The sequence below is a fragment of the Mus caroli genome, chromosome 10, assembly GCF_900094665.2.
Source record: "Mus caroli chromosome 10, CAROLI_EIJ_v1.1, whole genome shotgun sequence".
Classification (NCBI taxonomy): Eukaryota; Metazoa; Chordata; class Mammalia; order Rodentia; family Muridae; genus Mus; species Mus caroli.
Genome location: NC_034579.1, coordinates 15,027,985 through 15,045,670, shown reverse-complemented (window position 1 = coordinate 15,045,670; position 17,686 = coordinate 15,027,985).

Here is a 17,686-nt window from a genome sequence, read left to right as displayed (position 1 = left end):
CACACACACACACACACACACACACACACACACACACGCGCGCGCACGCACTCGCACCCCCTTATAAACCTTTCACCACACCAAATCAGATAGTTACTTAACTGTTTTAACTTAGATAGATCATCATTGTTCTGCTTTTTCCCTAGACAGTCTCCCCACTGCAGGAAAATGAATCTCCAGCTCTTTGTCACAGTGCTGAGGGATCTCCGTTTCTTCATTACCCGCAGACCTCATTTCTGATGCTCTTCAGCATTGTTCCATCTTATTTTGAACACTTTTTTCTCTTTCCCTGCAGTGCCTTCACAACTGAATACTTTCTTGTCCCTTCTTTGGTTACTCCATTGAGAGTTAGCTAACCATCTAAGAAACTCCCACAAGACTCCGTTGTCTACTTTGAAGAACTCTGAACAGTCTGTAGTAGTTTTAGTCATTGATTTGATGTTCCCTACTAGAATGAAAGCTTTACAAGATAAAAATTTTATGTCATTTATGTACTGGTGAGTCCCGAGCTTCTAGAAAACTGTCTATAGACAAAGCATTCTATAAAGGTTAGTTGAATGATAAAAGAGTCTCTATAAGCCTTGATTTTTTGTGATTTTATTTTGTTTTGTTTTGACACAAAGTTAAAAATAGAACCCATTTCATAGTAAAGTTATACAGGTTTAATGAGAAGATACTATGACCTCAAAAATACTACCCATATTATTATGACTATGATATGATATTTTCCCAACCCTTCAACAGCTCTAAGTATTGCTATAATACTAGTAGCATTCTATTGATTAATCCTTATGAAATTCTCAAAATTAAAGGAAACAAAGATCAGAGATAAAACAGCCCATCGAAGATTATGTGGTTAGCCCATACTTAGAATCGAATTCCAAGAATGAAAGGGTTTAAAACTGTAGTGATCTTAAGTAGTAATGAGACTACCAATGGCAGTAGAAAAGGTTTTGGACACAGGTTGTCCCAAGAAAGGGAACTTGTTTGGTGCTAAGTGAGTAGCTGGGTATCCAAGAAGAGTGCCTAATAATTTGTCCCAGGTACAAAACCGTTATTCAGGTGAAAGGTCAGATGATGGGGATTTGAGCATTGAAAAAAATATATAATCTCTTATCTGTGTTCATCATAGCATACCTAGATGCCTGGAACAGTATGCAAATGCAGTTCGTTCTTTCTCTCTCTCTCTCTCTCTCTCTCTCTCTCTCTCTCTCTCTCTCTCTCTCTCTCTCTCTCTCCCCTCTCTCTCTCTCCCTCCCTCCCTCCCTCCCTCCCTCCCTCTCTCTCTCTCTCCCTCTCTCCCTCCCTCCCTTTCTCTCTCTCCATCCCAGTAAGAGATGCTGCTTGCTTAATAAGCCTAAGCTACCACTGTTAACCAACTGCTTAACACATGACTCTATGACTTTTCTTTCCTTTTCTTTCTTTTCTTCCTTTCTTTCCTTTTCTTTTCTTTTCTTTTCTTTCCTTTCTTTTCTTTTCTTTGACCCTTGCTCACAGCATCCTATATCCATTTTGGGGGTTTCCTATGAAATCCCTGAGAATATAATTAATGTCGGGACCTCAAAGCAGACCTTTGCCAGCAGATATAAGAACAGGCAGCCTTGGGCATCATAAAAATTTTAGAAAACAGCTTTTTTCTCCCTTTATACCAACTTCTCTAAGAGAGCTCAAAGTTTACACAAACCTTGTACAGCAGGCTCTATTCTGAATACTTTGAGACATGAACTAAAGTGTTCCTTGTGTAGATCCAATGAGATTAGTACTATTAGCATCTCTAGTTTGAAGGGAGACATTAGATAAAATTATGTTGGACTGCGATTGGCCCTGTAAATAAGCTGTGTAAAGTTGATAGAAAGGAAGGGAAGGCATATAAAGCAATTTTGGTTAGAGAACAGAGTATCATGGCCAAGATTACAAGAGGAGAAGACACCCACACACAAGAGCCTCTCTAACTTTTTAGTACTCCTACCAGCAAAACAAACAAACATGAAATACATGCAGACAATTCAAGTACCCCTTGGGAACAGTCAGCAACCTCCCATGTAGTATGCAGTAGGCATACTTTTTAGGCAGGTCCCCATGTTATTTCATAGCCTCACTTTCTTCTTCTGTAAGTTTCTGAGGACTTCTACCTTGAAGTCACTGGACCGGTTTCTTTGGCTGTGCAACCACAGAGATTAATCCACTTATTAAAATACTTCCCCACCTCAAAACACTTTTTCGATTCCTTCTCACAGCCATGGTCCCATCCCCTAAACCTCTCTGGCAATCTTGATATTAGAAGTAGCCATGTTGTGGGGAAAAACCTCAAGGTTTCCATTTGTTTCCTAGTTTTTAAATTAGCAAAAATGATTTACCGTTAATACACCTCGAGAGATGGAGCCTTATTAAAACCAAAAACAGGCGGCTCATGGGAACGCTCCAGCGCACTTGAGCGTAACTCCTTGTTTGTGTCAGCCAAAAGCTGGACTGACTTATGTTGCCATACCGTCTGACCAAATTAGAGGATCTCATTACCAGTGCAGGTTTCACAATGTGTGTCTCAGACATGGCCTCTTCTCTTTTCTTGTACTGCCACATTGAGCTCGAGGTGAAGTGTCAGGCTTCTGGGCGAGCAGACTCACACGGCAGCTGGCAGCTGACCTACTTGCTTCATTGGAAGTTAAGACTAATTATTGTCCTTTACTCTCCTCATTGGTCTCCTCTCTCCATGACTCTGTTTTTCTTGAAGAGGAAAAAAAAATGTCATTCAGGTCAGAGGTCTCAGATACCAGGGAAGATGACTTTTATCTTCCAGACCAGGTGATGGAGCGCTGGGACAGCATGTCACCATGACTCTTACGCTAAGACGTGGGTTTGCAAGTGAGTCACATAGAACACAGAAGTGTAAATATCACCGTACTGGATTTTTAAATTAGTTGTCACCAAGCTTGGTTATAAAAGTAAAAAACACTTATTAAAAAAAAGATAGAAAAATTAGATCAGAGAGTCAAAGAAAATCTTATTTAAAATTAGCCAACACAATTTATGCTATTGCAGCAGGTATATGCCTGTTCTCTGTGTGTTCCTCATAGTAATTCCCAGAACTTTCCAGAATGAGGTTACGCACCACTGGTTCACTCACTCATTCACTCCATATGGCAGCTCCCAAGAGAAGCAAAAAGCCAGGCTACTTTCTAAACAAAGGAACAGGAACAGGTAGTTTGAGGAAAGAGTGGGTGTTAGAAGAGACTGATTGCATTCTGAGACTCAGAAGGCCACTTGAAGCTCAAGGGATCCAGGAGTTGCCACCATTATGTTTGCAAATGTTTGACACTAGAGGGAGAAGCACAGAAATTACAAAAACTTGCTAGCTGGAGGGAGGCTGCTTTAGGGTCAAACCAGCAGAGAGAGATTGCCTGGAATTCAGAAAGGCTTCATAAAAACCACTTTTACTGGGATGAGATGGAGTCTCAAAGTAGTTTTGAGTTGCATTTCTGTGATAATTGGGGACGTTGAACACCTTTTAAAGTGTTTATTATTCATTTGTAGTTTTTTCTTCTGCAAATTCTCTGTTCAATTCCAAGGCCCAATTTTAATTAGGGTACTTGTTTTCTTGATGTTGATGGGTTTTTTTTTAGTTATTTTTATATTCTTTCTATATAATATACATGATATAAATAGATGTGTTTATATAAAATATATTTACTATATAAGTAAGTATAATAAATAAATTTAATATACCAATAAATATATAATAGAGTATACAATGTGTTATATGCATATATATTTACACAAAATTTTATATATATAATATACAAATATTAAACCTGTCAGATGCATAGCTATCAAATGTTTACTCCCATTCTTTTTATTTTGTTATTGCTTGCATACATGTATTTAAATATACTTATATATTCCTAAAGATAAGCTGTTTAGTTCATACAATGCCTCTTGTACACTTGAACATATGTTTTCAGGGCTGACCACTTGATGTTGGACAACTAACTGGTATGCTCTTCCCTGAGAATGGCCACACCTCTTGGTCCCAGAAATACTCAATTGCCTATAGTTCTTTATGTAGGACTGAGGCCTTGTGGGGTTTTCCTCTTCAGTTTGGAATGTTTGTTGCTGTCCTCTTTGCTCAGCCCATGCTTAGTTGGTTATATTGGATAGACTTTATATGTGTAGCTTCTGGTTAATTAGAGAACACAATCTCACAGCAAAGCCCTCTGACTTAGGGGGCTTTCCCAATTCCCCTTCTTTCCACAATGTCCCTTGAGCCTTGGGTGTTCAAGTGTTTTGTGGATGTATCCACTGAGACCAGCCTCCACAACTCTCTCTGATTGGTCACCCTCTGTTGCAAAGATAAGTTTCCTTGACCTGGAGTGAGGAGTACACTCACCTATGGGTATTTGTCCTTATTTAAGTAGAAATGTTTATAGATTATTGATAGGGGTTATGTTAGTTTAGTAAACTAGTGGTTGAAGATTCCTCTAGTAAAAATGATTTCACTAGCACTGATTAGTTAGCTAAGTATCTAGTACCAGCTACAGTATCCCTTTCGTAGAGTGGGTCTTAAATCCAATTAGAAAATTGTAGGCTACTGCCAAAGTATGTGTGCCACTCCTGCACATGTAAGGGTATAGTGCCACATTGGTCTTTGATGTGGTTCATGGGTATGCGGGACTGTAGATTGCCTCTCTCCTCTGGAAGCTTGCAAAGTACTTTTTTGGTACCATGAAAACTAGTCCTTAGGGAGCACTCACTTCAGTTCCAGATCGCAGGCCTCTGGGCCTTGTTTCTTTAGTGCATCTTATCAGCAATAGGGACTCACCTTCCACCACTGGGAAGTAATTAAACACAACAGCAATAGGCTGTGTTTTGGGCGATTTTCTTAGACAGCCCCAGCCCACAACTTCAAATGAGGCTCCTCATGGCTGGAGTTGGAGGAATTGTTAGCAAGTCTGTGGCTCTTGAAGAGAGAGTTAACTGACCTCCTGTAAGTTGCTTCTTTGATATTGAAAAGCTCTTTCTTTTTATAAGGTTCCATGTGTCAGTTGTTGACCTTGTTTCCTGAGTAGCTGTGGTCCTATTGAGAAAAGTTTTACCTATGCTAATCCCATCACACCCCAGTAAGAGTGCTCTTTATTAAGAAAACAACAACAAATGCTGGCAAGGATGTGGTAGGAGTGTAAGCTGGAACAGTCACTACAGAAACCAACATGAATGTTTCTCATAAAGCTAAAAATAGACCTGCCATATGACTAGATAGCCCACTTCTGTGTGTACGCCCAAAGGACTCTATAGTCTATGATACTGACACCTGTATAGCCATGTTCACTCTTACCCTCTTCACAATAGCTAGAAAATGGGAGCAGCCCAAATGTCTAGCAACTGATGATATAATGTGCGCATTCACACACTGGAATTTTATTCAGCACTGAAGAACTGGAAGAAATTTCACTGAGAGAGGTAGCACAGGCCCAGAAAGGCAAACACTGTATATTCTCTCTTACATACAGATATTAAACTCAAAGTTTTATATTGCTGTATTTTAAGTTAGGGTGAAATGTCAGCAGAGGCCAGGTAACAAGAAAGGAATCACAATAAATATTAGGTAAGAGGAAGAGAGCTTAAGGAGGGAAGTGTGAAACACAATATGAAAATGGATTGGGAGCCCTGTGATCCATCCAATAGCTGACTGTGAGCATCCACTCCTGTGTTTGCTAGGCCCCTGCATAGTCTCACAAGAGACAGTGGAGAAGCTAGAGAAAGTACCCAAGGAGCTAAAGGGATCTGCAACCCTATAGTTGGNACAACATGATGAACTAACCAGTACNCCGGAGCTCTTGTCTCTAGCTGCATATGTATCGAAAGATGGCCTAGTCGGCCATCACTGGAAAGAGAGGCCCATTGGACTTGCAAACTTTATATGCCCCAATATAGGGGAATGCCAGGGCCAAAAGAATGGGAATGGGAGGGTAGGGAAGTGGGGGGCGGTATGGGGGACTTTTGGGATAGCATTGGAAATGTAATTGAGGAAAATATGTAATAAAAAAAAAAAAAAAGAAAATGGATTGGGAACCACTAAAGGAGGAAAGCTGGGATGGATGTGGAGGATAGAAAAAAGGTGGAAGAAGGTCAATTAAACCTAAGAATTATGAAAAAGCCATATAGGAACTGACAATTTTACAAGAGAACATAACAGAAATGTTTTTAACTGTGCCCCCCTCCCAATCCCCACTAAAATCCTGGAGATTGAACAGAAATGTGGGTAGTCAACACCACTCTCAGAAAGTCACAGTTTTCAAAGTCAAGTTCCAGTGCAAAGTGAAGGAAACCTTCCCATGAGCTGTTGGCCAGAGAACCCATAGAGGCTCCCAAACAATACAGGCTGTTGCTGTTGCCAAGCTCTTGGTTGACAAGCAAAAGTAAACAGCGACTTCTTATTGATGAAGACACCATGTATTCTGGGTACAGGTCACAAAGAAATGAACCTAAAGCTAAGCTGTAACTTTCCTACCTGCCCGCTATGTAAGCTGGTAACATTCATAGTTCTGGAAGGTGCTATGCAGGTGGATGTGGGAAAGACATCCACAATGACCACACCCAATCATAGACCCTTGGTGTTATAATACTAAACTGACAGGAAAGATATATCTACTGTTGGAATAGTGGTATGAATGCTCTGGAAAAGAACCAACAACTTCTGTATTAGATTTGAGGCAGAGGCATGAAAGGGAATATACATGCCTGGCAGTAAAGAATTGATCAAAGGCCTAAGGTGAGGAAAGTCCCAGGCTATGGGAAATCTACTACTGATGTTGTATCAAATGGATTAACCTGCCTTGTAACCATTTATCTGTATACACATAGACTAGTGCAACTCTCAGCCTTGATTCAGCAGTGGGCAATGATGAAAGCAGGGATCCATAAGTGGCCACAGTGATGACACTAAGTGACCAGGACATCTATGTAACCCTGCTCTTGTGTCCAGCAAACATCACAGAAGAGGGAATACAGGAGCATTGAAGGAGTTGATGGATGGGAAGGTCTGCGGTCACCTGTTTATGACATGACTGGTACAAACACAGATGCTCAGCAGCTGTGAATGCCTAAATGGGCCCTGTAAACACAAAGGAAAGGGGTGGGCAGTGGTGGCGCATGCCTTTAATCCCAGTACTGGCGAGGCAAAGGCAGGTGGATTTCTGAGTTCGAGGCCAGCCTGGTCTAGAGAGTGAGTTCCACGACAGCTAGGGCTATACAGAGAAACCCTGTCTCAAAAGAAAGAAAGAAAGAAAGAAAGAAAGAAAGAAAGAAAGAAAGAAAGAAAGGAAGGAAGGAAGGAAGGAAGGAAGGAAGGAAGGAAGGAAGGAAGAAAGAAAGAAAGAAAGAAAGAAAGAAAGAAAGAAAGAAAGAAAGAAAGAAAGGAAGGAAGGAAGGAAGGAAGGAAGGAAGGAAGGAAGGAAGGAAGGAAGAGAACATCTTGTCTGTGATGTCTTCAAAAAAAAGGGGGAGGGGTAGAAGGAGGCCAGTTGGGAATACAAAAGGAGTCAGTAGGAGTGGGGAGGTGGATGAGAGAGGCCATGGAGGTGAAGGGGAGCACAGCACATTGTGTTCAAGTGGGATCTAAACGTAATTAGAAGCATCTAGAGCAGCATTGCCCACCTTGTCCAGGAGAAGGATCTTTACCTGACATCAAGTGTCCAGTAACTGAGCTGGCTTGGTCAGCTTACACTTCCATATCATTGTTTATCATTAAAGAAAGTCAGAATAGAAACTCAAACAGGGTAGGAAGTGTCCAGTCCACATCAAGTGTCCAGTCCCTATGTGCTATTGTTTTATTCCTTTATTACGCAATAATAATCTCTTACCTGAGAAAGTATATAAACATAAAAGTCAACTAGGAATAGAGCTTTGAAATACATTTTTATTTTGTTCGTTCTAATATAACTGCCAGGATTGTTTTGCTTGCTTGTTTGTTTGTTTGCTTGCTTGCTTGCTTGCTTGCTTGCTTGCTTACTTTAAAAAATGCTTCTCAGTTTCAAATTCTTTTGATAGTTGCTGCTCTGGGTCATTTTATGTCAACTTGACACAAGCTAAAGTCATCTGAGAGGACGGAATATCAAGAAAACACCTGTATATGATTGGGCTGTAGGCAGTATTTTCTTAATTAGTAAGTGATGGGAGAGAGCCCAGCCCATTGTGGGTGGTCCCATCTCTGGGCTGGTGGTCCTGGGTTCTACAAGAAAGCAGGCTGAGCAAGTATAGAACAAGCCAGTAAGCAGCACCTCTCCATGGCCTCTACATCAGCTCCTGCCTCCAGGTTCCTACCCTGTTTGAGGTTCTATTCTGACTTTCTTTAATGATAAACAATGATATGGAAGTGTAAGCTGACCAAGCCAGCTCAGTCAGTCAACAGGGTCCCCAGGGCAGGAGCGAGGATTGAGAAGAAAAAGACACTTAGACACACATTACAACATGACTCCAGCCAGTGCTGAGGCTGAAGCGACTTTAATTTTTCCCAGTCAGTTTTTATACCATTTTGGGTACTAGCAGAGAATAGGGTCAGTTCTTAGATCAGAGACAAAGTGATTAAACAAGGCAATGAACAAGGAGATCATACCAGGTAGTAATCAAACAAAGCAATAAACAAAGTTCCCAAGTCACTGGGTCTGGGGGGCTTATCAGGATTACCAAGACAAAAGGGAAGTCACATGTTCCTTGGTTGAGTTCACCTTGAACCTTGCATCAGCCCAAATGTGAATATTCTTATCTGAGCCTACTTCCTTGAGCCCAGTGACAAGCACTTGCCAAATTCCTATAAGCTCTCCACAGTAAGCCAAATGAACCCTTTTCTCCATGACTTGCTTTTTGGGCATGGTGTTATGGTGTTTCATTGTAGCAATAGAGAGACCCTGACTAAGACAGACGCTCTCCACATGTGACCTCGACAGCATTTCCCCTTCACAGCAACCACAGTATGATGCTTTGTAAGTAAAGACTACAGGAATGGGACTGCAGGAGGAAGGAAATGTCATTTCTTGTCTCAAGTGTGCTCCAGTTTGCTTTTTCTTATTTCTGTTGCATAACTGCTCAATGGAACTGTGCGTAAGACCATCCCACCATGTCCTGGCCCTGACTCCTACTACTTACTGACTGATGGACCTACCTCTTCCTTCTGCTAAGAAACACATGACTCCTACAGGCCAGTCTTCCCATCTCAAGATCAGCAATCTGACTATTGCTACACAGGTCCCAAACAGGAGGAGGTAACCAGTTCTCAGCCTCACCACATAGCTCATCACATGTGCCCAGCCAGTACATATCCTCTAACAGCTAGTGTTGTTCCATGTTGCCCATTTACCAGGTTTTCATTCACATTCCTAAATGATGGTTCTCCCAGAATAGCCATATCCTAATGCTTAGAACATGCACGTATATAAGGAACAACATAAGAACTCCTGAAGAATATACCAATAGAATTGAATATGTGTAGCCATTACCATCAACTGTCTCTAGGACTTCTCCACTCATTAAACTATAACTTCACCTTTCTCCCTGACCCCAGCTTCTGCAGTTATCATTTTGTTGTATTTCAGGACTAGCTTGGATAGAGTCCATAGGTGGTACTATAAAGTATTTGCCATTTTGTGACTGGCTTATTTCACTTAGCACATATAGCTCAGTGCCCATACATTTTGTACCATGTATAAAAATACTGATATTCTATTTATTGCATATTGTAATTATTTATTTCTCTTACCCTTTGCTCGTCCATTTATCCAATAGTGTACCATAAGTTATCTTTAAATGTACAAATATCCCAATAAAAAAAACCCAGATATTATTTCAAGTTAAATAAATGTCAATCGCTAGTAAAACTAAAAGAAGTATGAGGAGAGGCAACATATCAATCAAAAACGTGCCAGAAAGTATAATAAACTAAGCTGATATTGCTGCATAAATAGAAAGATTACTGAAACAAGATAACAAATTTTAATGATGTGAATCCATTGAGAAGTTTCTTATATGATAACAACCCATTTTAATACCAATAAAATGAAAGCACATATTAGTTAAAGGGATAACTGGCTGACTGAAACTATAAAGATAAATCTTAAACATGTCAAATATTTAAAATTAAAAAATAAATAAAAACTATAAAGAAAACTACAGGTACATTTCTCAATAACTTTGGAGTAGAAAGGGGGGCTTTTATGGACTAATTTTAAAGTAAGTCACAATATTGAAACAGTGAATGAAATTCTGTAACTTTTGAAAAGTCCATGAGCATGGAAAATGCATCGTAAACAAGGTGAGTGGGTATGAAGGGTCGTGATGATTGCACTTTTGCTAGAATCTCGAATCAATGAGGAGCCAAGCCTCCAGGCACACTATGCGGAATTACTTAGCCTCCAGGACTGTCTGTAAACTATCCTGTCAGGTTAGTGGAGGTGGGAATATCAGTGCTACAGATGGGCGGGGCGGCACCATTCCCTGCACTTTGGTCCTGGTCTACACAAAAAGGAACCGGTGATCTGAGCACTCATGTTTATTGCTCTGTGTTTCCTGCCATTGATGTGATGTGGCTAGCTGCATCAAGCTCTTGCTGTCTGGACTTGTCTGTCGGAACTGTGAGCTGAAGCTGTGTCAGGGAAAGACTATGCAAAGGATCTTCCATCTTTTATTCTAGCTGAGGCCATTTTAGGCCATTTCACTAAAATTTGGTCTTCTTAAGGGAGAATTCCATGGAAATTACCCAACTCTATTGTAGGAACCCAAGGTTAAGATGCTCCAGCTAACTTAGCTTCTGTCAAACTGCCTGAGTGTGTGCACCCTCCTGCTAAACACTTAGGTTCTATTATAGTGCTTGCTTGTGCAACCCTCCCCCTCTAAATAACTGCTTATCTTAGAATCTGTTAAATTGTTTGCTTGCACAACCCCCACCACCCCTGTCACAGCTGCTGAGCAAGATATTAGGATGTGGTTTTTGCCTTTAAAAACTCGCTACCATAAACACTCAGCACTATACTTGCGTCCCAAATATCTGAATATAGTCCCAGCCAGCTGGAGTAAAGACTTTCAATTGGCTATAAACGGTCTGCCTGGTCAATTCTGATAGGTGCTCTTTCACAAAATAAGCCCTTTCTCCTTTGAGTTGCTTTTGTTTAGTATTTTATCACAGTAACAGGAAAGAAACTAAGGCAATAATAAAATAAACTGGAAAAAAAGCACAAATCATATCAATGACATTTCACACTCAAAATATTTGGAATGCACAACAAAATTAGAACACTAAAATTTAAGATTATGCCACTTTATCATGAAGGGGAGACAATTTAGCATTATGGAGGGGAATGTGGCAATCTTTAACAATTTATGGGAACATTCCTATTTGGGGCATCTTTCTTCTAATCATTTCTGCAACACTATACTGACTGTACACTTGCTGTGACAAGGCTTAGACAGGTCCCAAGTAAACCATAGTATATTTACCCGATGAACACTTTGTAGATGTAAAAACATTAATGGGGTTGTTTTCCTGCATGGATACAGAGATGTTAGAATTATCCTGTTATATAAAAAACAAAACACAAAATCAAAAAACAAAACAAAACAAAACACCCTCAAAATAGTATATGCAATTTTTAGCCTTTAATACAATGCAGTGAATAAAGAGATAAGAATATATTTTGTTCTGATATATTTGTGTACCCATAAAGAAATATTGAAAGGGTAACTCGACAAACACAAACTAAAAAACAAAGTCTGAGGGAGAATAGGGCAGATGACGAAAGAGATTCATTTGGTTTACTCTTTATGATTCTGATTATTAAAAACTTTCCAGTGGCATTTGTGTGTGAAGGGGTATGGTGTATGCTCATGTGTACATGTCATTGTCATTGCTTAAGAAGCATTGAATGAATGTGTAAAGAACAGATAAAGTACTGAATAGGTTGTGTGTTGTTGACATGGGACAGCCAAGTCAAGAACCAATGCCTTAGAATCTTGGGAAATTGGTAAAACCTTCCCCATACAGGTCAAGTTTGGAATTGGTAAAACCTTTATCCAGTCGGGTGCAAATATTGACAATGTGTGCAAGTACAAAGGTTTAGGAACTATTGAGCAGTGTATGAAAGAACAAGCAACTACAGCTTCCTTCTCTAGAGATCTACAGACTGAGACTTCTACAAGGTCTCCTATCTCTATAGCTAACTCTCCTCCCCTGCCTCCCCTCCCCATGCCATACATAATCAATACACTGAGGTTCTAGGTGGATACAATAATTGGTGCCTTCCACCAGAGTGTGCATAGCCTACCTGTACATGTGTGTGTACTGTTTCTGTAGTATCTATCATTTCTTTATTTTCTCTTCAACCTCAGTCAGGTCAAGGTACAAAGTCCTCCAGGCCTCGGCATGCCATGACATCCATCTGGAGGTCAGAGGACAACTTTCATGACTTGGCTCTCTCCTTCCACAACATAGGTCCCAAGTATTAAGCTCAGGTTGTCAGGCTTGATGGCAGACACCTTTACCCACTGAGAGATTGTGATGGACTAATCTTTCTTAATTTTGAGGCATATAGATGTACTGCTAACTTGGAAACAAATTTGTGGGTTTTTTTTAAACAGTAGGCTCTCTTCTGTTGTAAATTAGACAAATAGTATTGACATAAATATGAAAGTTCTTTCCATATTTTGAAACACGTTTTCATCGTTCCTCTTCAGTACACAGTGTTCCAGTTATTTTTTTTTCCCTCGAAGGCATGGCGACTGTCTCTACCCTATCCCACCCCCAGCACAGATGTACTCAGACTTCCCTCACCTATTGTTGGCCCACTTCTTCATGGCTCCACTGAGGCCATAAAGATCTTCACAGCCTATGTCCTTCACAGTCCCCACCCTACTTGTTTCTATGCTTTCTATCTGGGTAAGTTTGAATCAGGGTGGATCTAAAGCCTTAGAAGTCATGGCTGTCAGACATGCTCATCATGTGATGAATAAGAAACAAAAACAAAGATTAAATGTGGCCCAAATCCGTCAGCAACCAAGTGAAATTGTAAAAATCAGAGTATTATTCAGGGTTCTGAAGAGGAACAGAACCAAAGGGACTTTATTAGACAGGCTTGTGATGCACACTGCGTAGCCCAACAATGGCTATCTGCACACTGGAGAGACTGAAAACCCAGTAGCCGTACAGACTATAATGCTGTATGACTCAACAGTTCCAATCCAGTGCTGAAGACCCAGAAGATACCTGGAGAGATACAAGTTGGAACGTCAAAGAGAGTAGAGGAAGCATCAGGGTAGATGTATTTATCATCAAGGCAAGAAATCAGGCTGGACTTTCTACCTGAGATCCCCACTGGACACTCCTGACCTAGCTCAGGCAGGTGATTTCCACTCTCCTTTCTGCTCTCCAATCTCGCCAGGTTCCTCCACAGCCCTGCAGCAGTTCACTTGCAGGGATTTGTCTTCCCTTTCTACCTCCATTCCCTGGGGTTGTTTTCTGAACCATAGAATGGACCCAGCTTCCTTTATTCTTGTGGATCTTCTCACCACACCCCTGACCCCAGCAGTGGATTCTCATTTCTTTGTGCCAGACACAGATACTTAGGAACGCTCTCTGCTTAGGAACACAGTGGCCATATAGAATTGGGGCTAAGGTAGGCAATGTCTACTCCTTCATGTCCTCCACTGTATCTCTCCAGTCTCATTCCCAGCCCTGTAAGCAGACAGTTTGCAAGGCCACTCCTCCCTCTTTACCCCCATTCTCAGGAGAGTTTACCAAACCTTGACCCCACATCTGTAGTGGAATTTCCCCCTAATTAGTTGATTACATAATAAAGATGACAAGAAGCCAGTTGTTGGGTGAGGAGGAGGCTGGCCTTCCGGTCTGGAAGAGAGAGAGACGCAGGAGGAAGGAACAGCCATTTGGACAGCAAGGTGGGAGGGTAAGGAAGCAAAATGTAGACTGGGTACTGTTAGATCTGATGGTGGATTCCATCACTGGAAGATTTCTAACAAAATACTTGATGGTTTAGGATGATAGATTCCACACCCATCGTTTGTTTCATCTGTTGTTTCTAAACTAAGGTTGTCTGGTATTTTACATTCACAGTAATTCGGGTGGACTCCAGGGAAGAGGTAACCACAGCAGAGCATGGGCTGGCTATAGAGTGTGCCCCCAGCTAGCTGCAGAAACTTGGGAGTGCAGAGCGATCTCAGGGCTCTAGGGAGGCAGAGCCACTATTTTTGCAGAAACACGTGGTCTCCATCTCAGGCTATGTACCAGGCTGAGAACAGACCAAGACCAGCAATGCCTAGCCAGCAATAGCATTGATTTTATATATATATATATATATATATATATATATATATATATATATATATATATATAAAGGTTCCTCTCTACCTGGGAACACAGTGGCCATATCTGGCAAGGGCTCAGGTAGATGAATCATACTTTCCTTCTTGCCCCCTTTATGATCTGTCAATTCTCACCTTTAACCTGGTAACAACCTGCTTACAGGTGGCCCTCTTCTTGCCCAATTCTATTCATTGGCAACCCCAATCCTTGGCTCAGACCCAGGGTCCCCCTGCCCCCTTTAACCCTGTCTCCCAGACAATTTTTTTGCCTTACTACAACATATCTGCAGGCTCTCCTCTTCCTACCACACCTCCCACCCTACTTCTAGGTCTTTCCCCTTGGCTCGTTCCTAAAGCCCCCTCAGCCTTTGTTCCAAGCCTGCCTCTATTCCTCTCTGCCACCCATTGACCTGAAGAAGTACACCCTACCAGGCAACTCACAGCAACCACATTTTCCCAAGATTCAGAGAGGGCAACAGAAATGAAGAAATGAAACACCCACTCAAAAAAATGTAAGACCAGATATCAATACCTAAAATCATTCCAATTACCCCAACCCAAATACCTAGAAACCTTTACAATTACATAATCACTAACAGCAACGACAATACATGTCCACCAGAATCCAGTGACCCTTTTACAGTAGTGTAGAGAGAATGAACATCTGTGTCTGTATTGATGTGTCACTGTCAGTGATAAATTTGACAGCCTATGGCTTAGGCTAGAAATAAGAGGTGGTACATTCGGGAGGCAGAAAGATTCTGGGACGGTCACTCAGGAAGATGTGAGGAGACTGATTCTGAGCACAAGGAACCAGCCATGTGGCAGAACGTAAATTAAAATAAATGGGTTATTCTAAATTAAGATCTAGTCAGAGAAGAGCCTAAATATGACCAAGGTATTCGTAAATATATTTTGAGTCTGTGTCTTATTTCTGGGAGCATGGGGCTGGGAGGAAAAACCAGACCTAACTTCTACACAGTAGGACTTGGGCAATGTAAAATAGCTAAAAGCCAAAACAAGAACTTCAAATGAGCAATTTTGAATATGGACATTAAAGAAGATATAAATCTCTTAATGAAGTCTATGAGAGCACAAAGGCTATAATAATGAAAATGGCTCAAGACATGAAAGTAGAAATAGAAACACTGAAGAAAATCCAAACTGACATAAAGCTGGAAATGAAAACTTTAGGAGGTCAAGCGAAAACTTCAGAAATAAGCCTTACCATAAAGTACAAGACATGGAAGTGAGTAAAATTCAGACGTTAAAGACAAGGTAGATGAAGTGCATGTGTCAGTCAAAGAAAATATTCAACAAAAATAGTCCAGACACAAAACATCCAGGAAAATCTGTAACAGCATGATAACACCAAATTTATGAATAATAGGAATAAAGGAAGGAGAAGAAACCTAGGTCAGAAGCACAGAAAATATTTTCAACAAAATCATGAAAGAAAACTTTTCTAACATAAAGGGGATGACTATCAAAGTACAACAAGCATATAAAACACCAAATTTATATGACTAGAAAAGAATTTCCTCATGAAGAAAAAAATCCCAAACATATAGAACAAATAAAGAATATTAAATGTTTCAGGGAGTAAAGGCCATGCAATCTACAAAGAGGCAAATGTATTAGGATAACACTGGGTTTCTCAGTAGAGCCTCTGAAAGCCAGAAGGGCCTGGATGAATGTTCTACAAACTCTAAGAAACCCCTATTTTCAATCTTAATAGATAGAGGAAGAAAGACATTCCACAATAAAAATCATTTAAGGATTATGTGTCTACCAATCCAGTTCTATGGAAGGTGTTGGAAGTAAAATCTCTGCCTGAAAATGTTAACCACACCCAAAGAATGTCAGCCACAACAAAGAATAAATAATTGCAGACCAGCAGATCAGAGGTGAAGGAGGAAGGAACCCACGCAGTAACAGCACTTGCTTTCTGTTTTTTGTTTTTACAGGAATCAGTAAACATTGCTCTTTGGTAAATTTTAAATATTAATGGCCTCAATTCTCCAGTAAAGTACACAGACTAGCAAATTGGATTAGGAAACAGAATCTATCCAGGTATAGCCATTTTAATATCTGACAAAACAGGCTTCAAACCAAACTAGTCAGAAAAGATAGGGAAGGACATTACATACTCATCAAAGGAAAAATCCACCAGCAAGACATGTCAAGTCTTATTATCTATGTACCAAACACAAGGCACTCAAGTGTATAAAAGAAACAATATGAAAGCTTAAATCACATATGGACATTCACATACTAATATTGGGAGACTTCAGTTTCCCGCTCTTGCCAACAGACCAGACAAAAACTAAACAAAGAAATGCTGGCATTAAATAATATAAATCAAATGGACCTAACATATTTACAGGACATTTCATCCAAACACAAAAGAATTCTCTTCTCCGCAGTTCATGGACCTTTCTCCAAAATTGATCACATACTTGGACACAAAGCAAGTCTCATTAGTTACAAGAAAATTGTAATAATACTCTGCATCCTATCAGAGCACTGTATATTAAAGCTGTTTATCAATGACCATTAGACATCTTAGAGAGGGTTAGAATCTCAAATTGTGAAGAACTAAAAAACCATCCCGGCAGTGGTGGTGCACGCCTTTAATCCCAGCACTCGGGAGGCAGAGGCAGGCAGATTTCTGAGTTTGAAGCCAGCCTGGTCTACAGAGTGAGTTCCAGGACAGCCAGGACTACACAGAGAAACCCTGTCTCAAAAAACCAAACACAACAACAACAAAGCAGGAAAGAGATGAATAGAACACAGAACTATACAGAAAGCTTTCAAGAGATGAAACTCAAATGGATGACAGAGATTATCAACATCCTTAGTCATCAAGGAAATGCAAATCAAAACTACTTCGAGATTCCATCTTATACCAGTCAGAATTATTGAGATCAATAAAAGAAATGACAACTCATGCTGACAAGGATGTGGAGTAAGGAACACTCACCCATTGCTGGTGGGAGCACAAACTCATGCAGCCACTAGGGAAATCAGTGTGGTGGTTCTTCAAGAAGCTGGGAATAGATTGGCCTCTAGATCCAGCTGTACTATATACTCTGACATATACACAAAGCACTCTACAACCTGCTAGAGAGACACTTGCCCATCCATGATCATTGCTGGTCTGGTCATTATATCCATCAATTGAAAAGATCTTAGATGTCTGTTAATGAATAAAAAGATAAGTAGTACATTTACATAATGGACTAATTACTAAGCTGTTAAAAAATAAATGATGCTAGCCGGGCGTGGTGGCGCACGCCTTTAATCCCAGCACTCGGGAGGCAGAGGCAGG